The sequence below is a fragment of the Vulpes lagopus genome, chromosome 6 (genome assembly GCF_018345385.1).
Source record: "Vulpes lagopus strain Blue_001 chromosome 6, ASM1834538v1, whole genome shotgun sequence".
Taxonomy (NCBI): domain Eukaryota; kingdom Metazoa; phylum Chordata; class Mammalia; order Carnivora; family Canidae; genus Vulpes; species Vulpes lagopus.
The window spans coordinates 88,486,254-88,501,043 of NC_054829.1; the positions used below are offsets into that span (position 1 = coordinate 88,486,254).

The following is a 14,790-nucleotide window of genomic DNA, read 5'->3' on the forward strand; positions in this document are numbered from 1 at the left end:
CAGTCTGCATTGGTGAGAATCATGAATTGCACTAAAGAGGTATTTTGCTAAACGCAGGCACTGGAGCAAATGTGCCATTTACAAAATGTCGCCGTGACATGTGGCCTTTTTGAAACAGTGAAAGACCTTAGTGTCTAACAAGCTAACAGAAAGGCATAAAGGCTTCTTGAAAAGAAAAAACACTGAGAATAAAAGGGTAAAAAAAAAAAAGTGTATCATTCATAAATATGTGTGCTTATTTCCCAGGTTTCCACAGGTTTAAGATTCTAAGGGAAATTACTGTTGCCTTTGGATGATTAACCATCAATAATGACAGCAATTGAAGAAGGAATAAGCATTAAGGAGAGCCAATTTTTTTCAGTTCAGGTTTCCATGGGTTTATGGTATTATGATTTGATAAGAAATAATATAATTTATAGTGTCTTATAAGCAAAAGCATGTGAATTATTTATTTCCAAATTTCATGTCCTATTTCCTTCTTAAAAATATGTAATATATTTTAATTCTGACTAATTACAAAAATATAGCATATCCAAGATTCTCATAAAAGTCTTGACTTTGGAGATTACATATGTATGGGGCAATTAATTTATAAAGTTATGAAAAAATATTGAAAGCTAGTATCTCCATGGTCAAGCTAGGAGATAAATATGTTGGCCATTGTAATAGATCCTGTATGATCCCATCACTGCAAAATTATTTACCAATTAAAGTTCTTGTTGTAAGTTATAAGGTTCTTGAGATTATGCCCATGTTTCATTTGATGGCTCAGAGTAACACACATTAGCCAAGAGTTTCATAATGTCATGTTTAACAGCTCAGGCCCTGGAGCCAGACTGTTTTAGTTCAAATCCCAGCTCATATTATTAGCTGTATGACCTTGGGGCATTTATTCAAACTCTTCCTGTTTCAGTTTTCTCATCTCTGAAGATAGGTGTAACAATGATACCTACCTCGCGGTTTGTGGTGAATAAAAACCAAACCAAACCATAAAAAGCACTTAGAATAGTGTAGGTTCTCAAATATTATCCATTATTAGTATTAGTTTTACTTTTATTACCCACAAGACAGTACTTGGAACAACTAAGTCTTTATCATAAGTATGTTTGTTGATTTCTTTTTTTTTTTATTTTATTATTTATTATAGTCAGAGAGAGAGAGAGAGAGAGAGAGAGAGAGAGGCAGAGACATAGGCAGAGGGAGAAGCAGGCTCCATGCACCGGGAGCCTGATGTGGGATTCGATCCTGGGTCTCCAGGATCGTGCCCTGGGCCAAAGGCAGGCGCCAAACCGCTGCGCCATCCAGGGATCCCTGTTTGTTGATTTCTATCATGTGTCAGCGCCTGCTTTTTGCACCATGGAGAAAGAAGAGAGTGAGATGGAGGAAGGAAGGCTGAGAACTGTGGACACGAACATTGTTAAGTCAGGGACAATAAAATGATTCATCGGCACACAGTGATCATTCACCAAGTGTGTTTTACTATGTCTCTATGTTAATTCTCCCAATTATTGACTGATGCCTCACCTAAGTATTGATTTCATTATATGAGTGATGCCGTTTTGCAGCCTTGTCACTGCGTCAGGAGCCTGGGAACTTCATGGTCATCCTCACTGCTGTAGTCACGTTGCCTGGACGAGCACCCCAACTGCTTTTACTAAGCGCTTATGAAGACATGTTCAGGTGTTCAGCGATGTATTTTTGAAGAGTCTGTACCATTTTCTCCAAAATCTCCCTCTTTCTCAGCCTGCTTGGAAGCATAAAGACAGAATCATTATTATTCTCACTCATCATTTACCTCCCCCACTGCTCCACCTTAACAAGTAGGAGTTTGAGGCCTCAGGGAAGAAAAAATATCCATGTAACTTAGGGAGGAAACTGTCAAGGCACAGAACACAAAATAATCAAAACTATAAATCACCAGTGGATATGCTTAGGACCATAAAGCCTATACCCAAATTACTCAGTCAGCAGGAGCAGCAGGTTTTTATGGGTAACTCATAAACTGTTGTCTTGCCTATGTTGGTTTCTGGGACCTGGGAGGCTTCATATTTCCCTACGCTCTTATCCGCTCACGCTCTGCTCTCCAGACACCTGCAGTTCTTGTTACTTCTGAAAAATGTCCACCCCATTTCTTCTACTTGATATTTCTTTCCTTGTTTAGTATGGTTCGAGATTAGCCCTTGAGAGGCTGATTTTGTTGTTGAGATTCTAACTCCTCTTTGAAAGCTCTTAGCATTCCATTGGTAAGTTGAGTTCCCCTTACCCTGTGTTTTCTCTACATTGATTGTGAGGATATCACAGCATTTATTTTTTGACACTGTAATTTTCTATTCACATTTGTCTTCCCCGCAAAACTATGTCTTGATAGTGGGGGCTGTGTTTGCTCATCTCTGTATCCTGAGTGCTAGCCCAACGCCTGCAAGCGTGACATAGGTGCTTGATAAATGTTCAAAGAGTGACTCTATAGCTATAAAAGTTTTCCTTATGTTACTCATAATAAGTAATTGTTACTTAATAATTAAGGGACTGGCAATTAATTTCTTAGTCAACCAGACCCCAAATTTGAAATCATCTTTGTATTTTCATTCCTTCTTTATCCTTTACATCTAATACATCAGTACTTAAGATATTTCTCAATTTCCTTTCCGGTACCGGGTTTTTGTTCAGATGCCAACTGTCACATGTTTGCAATATTAAAATAATTATTCAATTGATATTGTTAACTCTGGTCTTTGCCCATCCAGTCATATGCATTTCTAAGACTTTAATTTTTCTAAAATACCTACTATTCTATTGACTAAAGGTCTCTAATATCAAATCTAATTCATTTTTAATAGGGAGATATATGTGGTAAATAAGTTTAAAATCTAATGTAAATCACCCTCCCACCTCATCTCTCACTTCATGGAAAATCATAGTTACCAGTTTCTTGGGTGTCTTTCTAGAAAATCTCTCTTTATGTATCTGTGTGCTTGTGTGTGAAGATGTGTGTAGAAAGCCTCTACTTTTTTCCTTGAAAGTGGTAGAATAGACTATATACACCATTCTGCATCTTGCTTTTTTTAACGTAATAATATGTCTGGGAGATTGTTCCTTGTCAATAATTTGAACAATCTGAACAATTCTTTTTTATGATGAATATTTTATTGTGTTGATATATGCATAAAATTTACTATCTTAACTAATTTCAAGTGTGTAATTCAATGACCCTAAGTACATTTGCAATGTTGTGGAACCGTAAGCACCATCCACACCCACAACTTTTTCATTATTCCAAGTGTAAACTTTGTACCTATTAAACAATAATTCCTCATTTCCTCCTTCCCTCAGTTCCTCTTAACTTCTTGTCTAGTTTCTTTCTCTATGAATTTGTCTATTCTAGTAACTCATACAAGTGGAGTCAAGCAATATTTGCCTGTCTTGTCTGGCTTATTTCACTTAGCATGTTTTCAAGTTCATCTGTGTTATAACATATATCAGAAATTTATTCTTTTTATGATATATGTACCACATTTTATTTATATGTTCATTTGTTCATGAACACTCAGGCTGTTTCTACCTTTGGGCAATTATAAATAATGCTGCTATGAACCTTGGTGTACATCTGTATGAGTCCCTGCTTTCAATTCTTTTAAGTATACATTTGGGAGTAAAATTGCTGAATTATATGGTAATTCTATGTTTAACTTCCTGAGGAACAGTGAAACTAGTTTCCACAGCGGCTGCAACATTTTACATTCTCACCATAATACACGAAGGTTCTAATTTCTCCACATCCTCACCAATGGTAGCTTGCTTTCTTTTCTTCCTTTCTTCCCTCCTTCCTTTTTCTCTTTTCTTTTCCTTTCCTTTCTTCTTCCTTCCTTCCGTTCTTTTTTTCTTCCTTCCTTTTTTCATAATAGCTATCTAAATAAGGTGTGAAGTGGTATCCATTTGTGATTTGGGCTTGCATTTCCTTAATGACTGATGACATTGAACATCTTTTTATATACTAATTGATAGCAGCATGTATTTCATTCTGTCAAAATTATGAAATATTTTGTATATAAAATTCTATGCTTGATAAGTATGACTCACAGTAGAACAAACACCCAAAAAGCCAATACCCAGCCTAAGAAATAGAGGATTCACCATTCTTTTTTTTTTTGGCGTGGGGGATGGTACATGACAAGATAGGGCTTCCCAATCCCCTCCCCCTCCTTGGGGTCTGGGATATAAATTGGAGGTCAGGAGATTCTCAGTGTGTTGGGGGATTAAGTTGGGGCAGGGACTCCCCAGAAGCTGAGGGCCTCTCTCTTCCTCTTGTTCTTGCTGGGGCTGGTGGTCCAGGAGGCTCTTACTCCTTGGAGGCCATGTGGACCATGAGGTACACCACCCAGTTGCAGGAGCCGAATTCATTGTCATACCAGGAAATGAACTTGATGAAGTGGTCATTGAGGGCAATACCAGCACTGGCGTCGAAGGTGGAAGAGTGGGTGTCACTGCTGAAGTCACAGGAGACAACCTGGTCCTCGGTGTAGCCCAGGATGCCCTTGAGGGGGCCCTCTGATGCCTGCTTCACCACCTTTTTGATGTCATATTTAGCAGCTTTTTCCAGGCGGCAGGTCAGATCCACAACTGACATGTTGGGGGTGGGAACACGGAGGCCATGCCAGTTAGCTTCCTGTTCAGCTCAGGGATGACCTTGCCCACAGCCTTGGTGGTGCCAGTGGAAGCAGGGATGATGTTCTGGGCAGCTCCTTGGCCATCTAGCCACAGCTTCCCAGAGGGGCTGTCCACGGTCTTCTGGGTGGCAGTGATGGCATGGATGGTGGTCATGAGGCCCTCCATGATGCCGAAGTGATCATGGATGACTTTGGCCAGAGGAGCCAAGCAGTTGGTGGTGCAGGAGGCATTGCTGACAATTTTGAGGGAGTTGTCATACTTCTCGTGGTTCACGCCCATCACAAACATGGAGGCATCAGCAGAAGGAGCAGAGATGATGACCCTCTTGGCCCTGCCCTTCAAGTGAGCCCCAGCCTTCTCCATGGTGGTGAAGACCCCAGTGGACTCCACAATATACTCAGTACCAGCATCACCCCATTTGATGTTGGCGGGATCTCGCTCCTGGAAGATGGAGATGGACTTCCCATTGATGACAAGTTTCCTGTTCTAAGCCTTGACCGTGCTGTGGAATTTGCCGTGGGTAGAATCATGCTGGAACATGTACACCATGTAGTTGAGGACAATGAAGGGGTCATTGATGGCGACAATATCCACTTTACCAGAGTTAAAAGTAGCCCTGGTGACCAGGCGCCCAATACAGCCAAATCCATTCACTCCGACCTTCACCATCATGTCTCGGGGACTTGGCTGGCCCTGCACCAGAAGACGCGGCTGTCTGTCGAATGGGGAGGAGCAGAGAGCCGAGCGTTCACCATTCTGATCAAGGTCCTTATACTTCCTTAATCACAACCCCTGTGAACCCTCAGATCCAGGAATTTCTTTTTTTTTTTTTAAGATTTTATTTATTTATTTATTTATGAGAGAGAGAGAGAGAGAGAAAGAGAGAGAGAGAGAGAGGAGAGAGAGAGAGGAGAGAGGCAGAGACACAGGCAGAGGGAGAAGCAGGTTCCATGCAGGAAACCTGACATGGGACTTGATCCCGGGTCTCCAGGATCAGATCCTGTGCTGAAGGTGGCTCTAAACTGCTGAGCCACCCAGGCTGCCCAGATCCAGGAATTTCTTAACTGGAATTTATATTTGTTAGTTTAATTTTTTCTAGTTCTACTGCATATATATGTCTCCTTAAACAATATAATGCTTTATTTTGTTTATGAACTTGGTCATACTGCGTGTGTTTTTCTGATATCTCTTTATTCACCCAACATAATGTTTCCAATATTCATACATGTGGATGGCTATCATTTCACTACTATATAGTATCCCACTGTATACCTATACCACAATTGATTCTTTCATCAATTGATATTTAGATTCTTCCTAGTTTTCTTGATTTTACAAATACTGCTACTATAAACATTTCTATACAAGTTTTCTGGTACATATGAATAAAAGTATATGTAGGAGGGGAATTGTTGCATCATGAGACTTGTTTATTTTCAAGTTTATCAGCTAATGCCAAATTACTTTCAAAGTACTTTTACAAGGTTTTATTTCTACCACTCTCACATGATCTGTATTATATATAAAATACAGATTGTAAGAATCCCCCCTCCATGTTTTATATTATATATATTATTTGAAAAAATTTGAGCCTTTTATTGTGGCTGTTGTTCTCATACCTGCTTGGTTTTTATAAATGTTCCAAAAGTAAGTTTGAAATACTGTGGGAATCTATAGTTTTTGTGTACAGGGTTCTATATCTGTCCATATATATCAAGCATGAGGGATAATAAAACATATACCAATATAGCAATGGATTGGTTGATTTTTCAGTTTTTATTAGTTTATTAGGTGCATAATGATTTTATTGTACTTTATTTATTTTTTGCCTGATGCTAAAACTTCTGTTACAGTGACTCATTCTTTGACATTGCTTTCAATCTTAAAGTCTCTTTTTTCTTATATCTTTGTCAGTTTTTTTTTTTAAGATTTTATTTATTTATTCATGAGAGACACACAAACACACACACACACAGAGATAGGCAGAGACACAGGCAGAGGGAGAGGCACGTTCCATGCAGGGAGCCCGATGTGGGACTTTATCCCAGGTCTTCAGGATCATGCCCTGGGCCGAAGGCAAGTGCTAAAACGCTGAGGCAACAAGGGATCCCCTCTTTGTCAGTTTTTTAACAGTAATTGTAATGGTTAATTTTATGTGTCAACTAGACTGGGATAAAGGATGTTCAGATAGCTGGTAAACTATTATTTCTGACTATGTGTGTGAGTGTGTTTCTGGAAGAGATTAGCATTTGATTCAGGAGCCCGAATAACAAGTTCCACCCTCGCCAATGTGAATGGGTATCATTCAGTCATTCGGAAGCCAGAATGGAACAAAAAGGCAAAGGAAGGATGAAATCTTACTCTCTCTTCTTGAGCTGGGAAGTCCATCTACTGCTTCTCAGAGCTGATTGTCAGGCCTTTGCACTCAGACTGAATTCTGCTACAGGTTTTTCCTGGTTCTCCAACTTGCAGACAGCAGATTGTAGGATTTCTTGACTTCCTTAACTACACGAGTCATTCCATAATAAATCTTGTGTATCTATGTACCTCTCTATATATCTTATTGGTTCTCTTTCTATGGAGAACCCTGATACAGTAATATAGGTATATCAGTATTTTTGGGTTGTAACTTTAATTTCAAACTCCCTGTGTTCTTATGTTACAATTTTTTTTTAATAAATAGCACATAGCTGGATATATTTGCTTTTTGTTTATTTATTTAATTTATATTCAATGAAAAGTCATTGTACTTATATTTTTATGATTATTGACATATGGATTTATATATTGTCTGATTGCATTGCTAATGTTGAAAAATCAATTTTAGTCTAATAGCTATTTCCCTATAGTTATCGCTAATGTCACTTTTTTCTTTGAATGGCTTTACTACTTTTTTAAAGATTTATTTACTTATTCATGAGAGACACAGAGAGAGAAAGAGGCAGAAACATAGGCAGAGGGAGAAGCAGGCTCCCCAAAGGGAGCCCGATGCAGGACTCGATCCTGGATCCCATGATCACGTCCTGGGCCGAAGGCAGACACTCAGCCGCTGAGCCACCCAGGCATCCGGAATGGCTTTATTATTTTATCTTTATTTTTGATATTCTGTGTGGTTGTAGCACAGTATATCTAGATGTAGATTTTTATTTTTTTTATCCTGCTTGGGATTTTACATTTCCTCTATACAATGATTTCTTTAATAACATTTTTTTCAGCATTATTTCTTCCATATTGCTCCTTTTACATTGTTTCCAATATCTTCTTTTGAAATTCCATTTAAAGGTTGATTGGGCCTTCTACCATGATTCTCTGTGTCTCAGTGTATCTCACTATTTTCCATCTCTTTGTTTCTCTGTACTTTATTTCCTGATTTATTAGTTCTGAGCCTTTTGAGCTTTCTGCAGCATAGGTAGAATTATTTCTAAGCTTTCAACCAAAAATGCCAAACTTCGTAAATTAAGCTGGAGAGTAGATTCAATATCTACTTTTCTTTCTTCCAATGGTTTCAATTTTTTTAAAAATTGCTTCTCACATAGTAAACATACTTATTTTGTATTCAATATTAAAACAAAACAATATCCTATGACTTCGTGGTTTCAGGTTTGTTGTCTGTTTTTCTTTATACATTTATTTTTTATTGGTGTTCAATTTGCCAACATATAGAATAATAACCAGTGCTCATCCCATCAAGTGCCCCCCTCAGTGCCCATCACCCAGTGACCCCCACCCCCCGCCCACCTCCCCTTCCACCACCCCTAGTTTATTTCCCAGAGTTAGGAGTTTCTCATGTTCTGTCTCCCTTTCTGATATTTCCCACTCATTTTTTTCTCCTTTCCCCTTTATTCCCTTTCACTATTTTTTATATTCCCCAAATGAATGAGACCATATAATGTTTGTCCTTCTCCGATTGACTTATTTCACTCAGCTTATTTTCTGCTGACTCTTATACTTGGTGGCTTATTTCCTTTGTGTTCTGTGATTTTCTTTTTTAAAATGTGATCTCTTATTTGTTGCAACTCCATTTGTGTGGGTTCTCTAAGACTGGCATTGAAGGGGAATTCTAGAAGGCAGTAGTTTCTCTTTCTACCAATGGCCTAAGGGCTCTACTAACAAGGGTCTTCCTATTACAAGTTGTGTCCTAACCTGTTAAAATTAATGGGATTATTGAAAATTAACTTTAAATGAAATTCAGATTATTATTGTTTTGTCTACATGGTAACAATTCTCTTTAAGCTAAATTATTGCAAATTTTTTAGCATAATATGATTTAAATGTCACAGAGCTAGTTTTAGATGAGGTATAGTAGCTTCTGAAAAATTTTAAAGAATGCTTTTGTAAGTGCTGCACAAGTACTATTTTGTTCTATTCTTTAAGAAAAAAATATAACTTTTTCCCTGATGAAATTTTAGAATGAAACAAAGGAATTTCTAGACACCTTGAAGGCTACTCCTTAATAACTCCTGCTGTATATCTGTGTACCCAGTAATTTTTGATATTCCAACTAAAAGTAAGTTTTGATATCTTTTCAAAACAGGCAGCCAATCCTTTATATAATAGGCTAATTTTATTATTTTGATGGTTTAAAGAGAACTCCAGTCTATTGTGTAAAAAGACTCCAGGTTATTAAAAGAAAGACTTTAAGGGAAATTAGGTGATCTTCATGCTAGCATAAAGAAAACGAGAGAAGAGACATGTGATGGCATCTTAGAAAGAAATTGGATTATAGTATCTAGTTTCCCTCATATTATGGCTGTGAGGAGTAAAGGGTAGATAAACTAGTAAACTGTTTACTACTGACCCATAACATAGATGGCAGATTTGTTTGTGGATTTCAAATTCAGGATGGTGGCCACAATTAAGCCTCAGGGGGAAAACCAGAAAGCTTTGAAGGAGAAAGTGATCAATGGCTGCCAGTAAGAGACATGACCTGAGAAAAGATTCAGCTTCTTTAGTCATCATGAAGTGAGAGATGTCCAAAAACCAGGGTATCTGTAACTATGTTAGTCAGAGCCCTTTTACACTCAGCTCTCTTATCATTTCACTGTTTCCTGCTCCCTCTGTACAGGCCTGCTATAGTTGTAGGTACATTTGATCCTATATTTTGAGATCTGATAAACTAACTCATCCCTTTGTTTCTCCAATCTAGGAAAGGAAATGGCTTTCTGATGTTAATTACTAATTTCTTCTAAAGTCTAGATTCCAATTGTTAACATGTAAAGTCATCTTTACGCTGATCTTTTTCTCTGGGAATAATGCCAATATATTTTAGAATATAATTTTCTTGTATCAAAGCTTTTAAATTCTCTGTTCCTCCACATTTACTCTGTTCTTAGTGAAAGATACAGATATTGGTTTCATTCTTTTATAGGGTAGAGAATTCAGAACAGGGAGATATCTGAGTCTTAAAAGGAGAATACTATCCAGGGGTATCAAAGAAGCCAGTAGGAGTGAGTAGCCAGAGATTAACTAGATTTTGTGAGATGGAACTAGGAATCCGATGCTATGAAAATGATTTCAGTTATTAATTTGGGAATCAGATGTGAGAGAATATCTTGAATGATTACCTAGAAGAGATTTTTTATTGTGGCCTATTTTCATTGGTAACCTAGAGCATGCTGGTGAGAACTCAGCTGAAATGCCCCTCTACTCTTCTGTTGTGAATCTATTCTGGTTCCCACACATGATGGATAAGGCAATTCTCAGATATAAGACCTCATTCCTGATAAGAAACACTAAAGGTTATTGGAAAATGAGGCACTAGCCCCAGGTAGTTTAAACTGGTTTAAGAACAACAGAATTAAACCAAGATCCCACGAACCAGTGGAGCTAAGCCTTCTATGTATGGCTCACCTGCCTGACTTTGGTTGAAGAATAGTCAAAGCAGCACCTGGAGAAGAAAGGTCTGAGAAAGGCAGCAATTAAGACTCAAAGAATTGGGATCCCTGGGTGGCGCAGCGGTTTGGCGCCTGCCTTTGGCCCAGGGCGCGATCCTGGAGACCCGGGATCGAATCCCACATCGGGCTCCCGGTGCATGGAGCCTGCTTCTCCCTCTGCCTGTGTCTCTGCGCCTCTCTCTCTCTCTCTCTCTGTGACTATCATTAAAAAAAAAAAAAAAGACTCAAAGAATTGCCTAATATAGTGCCAAATAATTTCAACATAATTGGAAAACTTTGCTTTCATGAATTTATATACAACCAGTTTAGAGTAACACAAATAAACAAAATAAAAGTGTCAAATGCGAACAACTATTCCAGTCCAAGATGTTTCTTTGTTCAATTGTTGAATATTACAGCAATTCTTAACACTGCTGGGTATGTAAAAAGACTAAGCCTCAGAGAGCTGGGCTAATTTTTCCTTAAGAAAAAACCCTCTGGTTTGTTCATAATTAATTGTAATCTTTGACTCTATAGAGGAAAGCTTATCTCACTTTTGAATTATACTCTTCTCCTTCCCAGATGAGTAGGCTGATCAATGATCTCTAAGCATTATGGGAAAAGCGCCTAAGTTATGTGAGCCCACTTTTTCAATTGTCATCTAAATGCATGTAATTGATAATTGCATGTTTATCTTTATACCATTTCTCAATAATTACTGTAGTTGAGTAAGCTCCCTTCTATTTGTTATATTGTACACATATATTATTTCTTACTTTTATTGTGCATAATCTTTGCATCCTTCTTGGTGACCACAAAACTGAAACTAATCTCTCTTAATCATCTTATATTTCTATTTATGTTTTCTTTTGCTAAGTATAGATGCATCACCAAATAACACCCATTTTCATCAAATTACATTTTTCTGAGGAATCAGGAATTCTAAAAGCAAAAGTTCGAGTAAGATAAATCTTGATAAGTTTCCAAGTTATTCCAGTGCTTGAGGACTCTTGAGTACTGATAATTTTATGCTCAATTTATTCATTCATCCACTTACCCTGTCCCCCCCAAAATTTAAGTGACCATGTAACTTTATGAATGACTTAGTGCTTTATGCCCTGTTGGGAGGTTTACCACCATCTGGCAAAAATTTAGCATTTTAGGGGACACTGAATTTTGGCCTGATGGAATTAGGGATCCCTTACTCATTGTGGAGTTGTTAACATTCCATGCGGCTAACATTCAAAAGGCCAATCGATATTTATAAGAGGTGCACAGATGTGTATACAGATGTGTTAACAAGACAAACAAAACTCCTATTACAGAGAAGGGGCACCAATTCAAGGCACAAAGGTTTTTATTTTCACCATTTATAGTGATAAGAAGTGAATTATTATATCACATATGGATAACCTTAGAGCATAAATGTTTTAAATGTCCTAAATCTTATAATTAGTGCAGATAATGAGATACACAAAACCCCTTAAACATGGATACATAAATGAATTAAGTATGCTAATCTAGAGTAAAAGGTCATCCAGCTTGGCAGAGGTTTGAGTTTATGCAGCAAGGCAGCTGCAGAATTAGAAACCTCTGGCAAATCTATTTCTAGGTATACTCATTCATAAATAACTGGAAAGGTTTTGATGAATCATTTTAATTATTGTCCTTCATGCTTATTGTAACATCTTTTTAAGTATGCTTTTTTAACTGAACCGTCTGTGGTAGACATATCTTTATTTTGAAGAAAGGGATTAAATGATTATTTTAAATACACTTTTTTATTTTAGAATTATTTTAGATTTACAAAAAAATTTCAAAGGTAGTACAGATTTCCCACATACTTCATACTCAGTTTCCTCTATTATTAACATCTTACATTAGTCTGAGTCATTTGTCATAATTAAAAAGCCACTATTGATTCATTATTATTAACTAAAGTCCATACTTTATTTAGATTTCTTTAATTTTTATTTAATGACTTTTTGTCTATTCTAGAATCCCATCCAGGATACCACATGTCTCCTTAGGCTCCTTTTGGCTAGGATAGTTTATGACTAGCCTTGTTTTTGACCTTGACGGTTGTCAGGAGTACTGATCTGGTATTTTGCAGAACATTCTTCAGATGGAATTTGTCTTACTATTAAACTGGGGTTGAGGCTTTTTGTGAGGAAGACAGCAGAGATCAAATGCAATTCTCATCATATTTTATCAAGGATAACTTATATCCACATGACTTGTCATGATTGATGTTAACTTTATTCAAATCTGGCTGAGGTAGTGTTTATTAGTCTTCTCCACTGTAAAATTATTCTTCCACTCTTTTCATACTGCAGCCTTTGGAAGGAAGTATTCAGCACACATGTAAAGAGTGAATAATTATACTCCCCTTCTTGAGAGTGAAGCATCTGGTAAAGTACCCATATAAATTATTTCTAATTACTCTGCCTGGATGATTTGTCTGTTCTCCCCCATTTATGTATCTAGTCATTTATTTATACCTATATGAATTTATGGATATTTACTTTATATTTTGGGTAATAATCCAATACAATTTTACTTCTCTGTTGCTCAAGGGCTCATTTTATGTATTTTCTGCTCTAGTCTAACAAGGAAGGCATTTCTCCAAAAAACACTCCATTTCTCCAAGGAACTCTCATTTTCACTTTTTGAGAAGAATACCAGAAACCAACACCTGAATACCAGGTTAGTGCATTGCTAGTGGTACGCTATTTCTTTTATGTCCTCTCAGCTGACAGAGCAGAATATGTGTGCATATACTAACCTGTGTCTATATTGTTAAGAGAAATTCAACTGAGTAAGTGTGAGAGAATCTAATTGGTTTTATTCAGTGATTTATGAATTGGACAGAATTTTATCTAGTAAATAGATGGAGCTCAGAGGAGTTGTACAAAGTGGAAGGCTTTTATAGACAGGAGGGTGAGACAAGGAAGTTAAAAGGGTAGATCATTTCTATTTAACCTTGTTAGGTTATTTTCCTTTCAGGGAAAACAGGGTTTTATGGCATAGATTCCCTCACTAGTGTTGACCAGTAAATTCCAGGCTGATTGAGTTAAAATTTCACTCTTGAAAGAGGCTAAACCTGAAGTTAGGTTATGTATTAAGTATTGGTAGGGTTTAGCAAAAGTGACTCCATTTTAGACCTGCTGTTTCTTTTTAACCAGATGCATTCATGAATATTGCTATATGTAAGAATTTGTATCTATATTAAGCTAAATATGAATTTATACTCTAATTCATTGCCATGTGAATCAATATAGACTCCCATTGCTTGGCTGTGACCTCCTACTCCAACCATGAGAAACCTGGCTCCCTCCATTGCCAATCATTTACTTAATCATTCAGTTACATTATACATATGGTTTCAGAATTATTAACATATACCCCTGTGGGGAAAATGTTACCTCTGTACATAAGTACAGTGCTTATGTACAATTCCTTTGTCTTTAGCCTTATGACTAGTTTTTTTTTTTTAAGATTTTATTTATTTATTCATGAGAGACACACAGAGAGAGAAGCAGAGACATAGGCAGAGGGAGAAGCAGGCTCCATGCAGGGAGCCCGGTGTGGGACTCGATCCCGGGACTCCAGGATGATGCCCTGAGCTGAAGGCAGGTGCTAAACTGCTGATCCCCTTATGACTAGTTTTGTAAGCAAATTGTTGAACTTATGGCATAGTTTCTCTTTAATGCTTATAGTGAAGTATGAGAGGAGAAAGAGAAATTGAAGGAACTCTTAAATAAAAAGTAACCCGTGAAGATTTGGAAAATTCTCAGTCTATGCATATTACAAAAAATGAGAAAATATGTTCTGGAGAGAACACCAAGGGTGTGGCTGGACAATAACTTCTTAAAGAGATTGTGCATAATCTTAATCAACAGCCTGCAGAAGCCAGAACTAGAGAAGAGATTACACCAGTAGAGACACTGCTAGTTTGAATTGAAAGGGACAGAGATCATCTGAAATAAAGGAAGGCTTTGGATTTTAGGGGTTCCACAGGATGGGGCAATAGAGTTTTCCATCTGTGAGTGTACTACATATCCTGCAGGAAAAGGGAAGAATGACTGTAAAGGCAATTCAGAGATCAGGAGGACGACCACTCACACCACATGCCCATGTGTAAGGCTGTTTCTTCCTTCGTTTCACAGAGTGGGCCTCTTTCCTTGGTGTCAAGAGATGAGATGAGGTGGGGTCAGGAACGTGGAGTGAGACTGCTGCTCCCCTGGGCCTC

The 14,790-nt window shown here is 37.5% G+C and overlaps 1 pseudogene; it reads right to left on the reverse strand.

The window, feature by feature from the left end:
* Positions 1–4,336: 4,336 nt before the first annotated feature.
* Positions 4,337–5,337, reverse strand: LOC121492678 (annotated as a pseudogene).
* Positions 5,338–14,790: the final 9,453 nt, after the last annotated feature.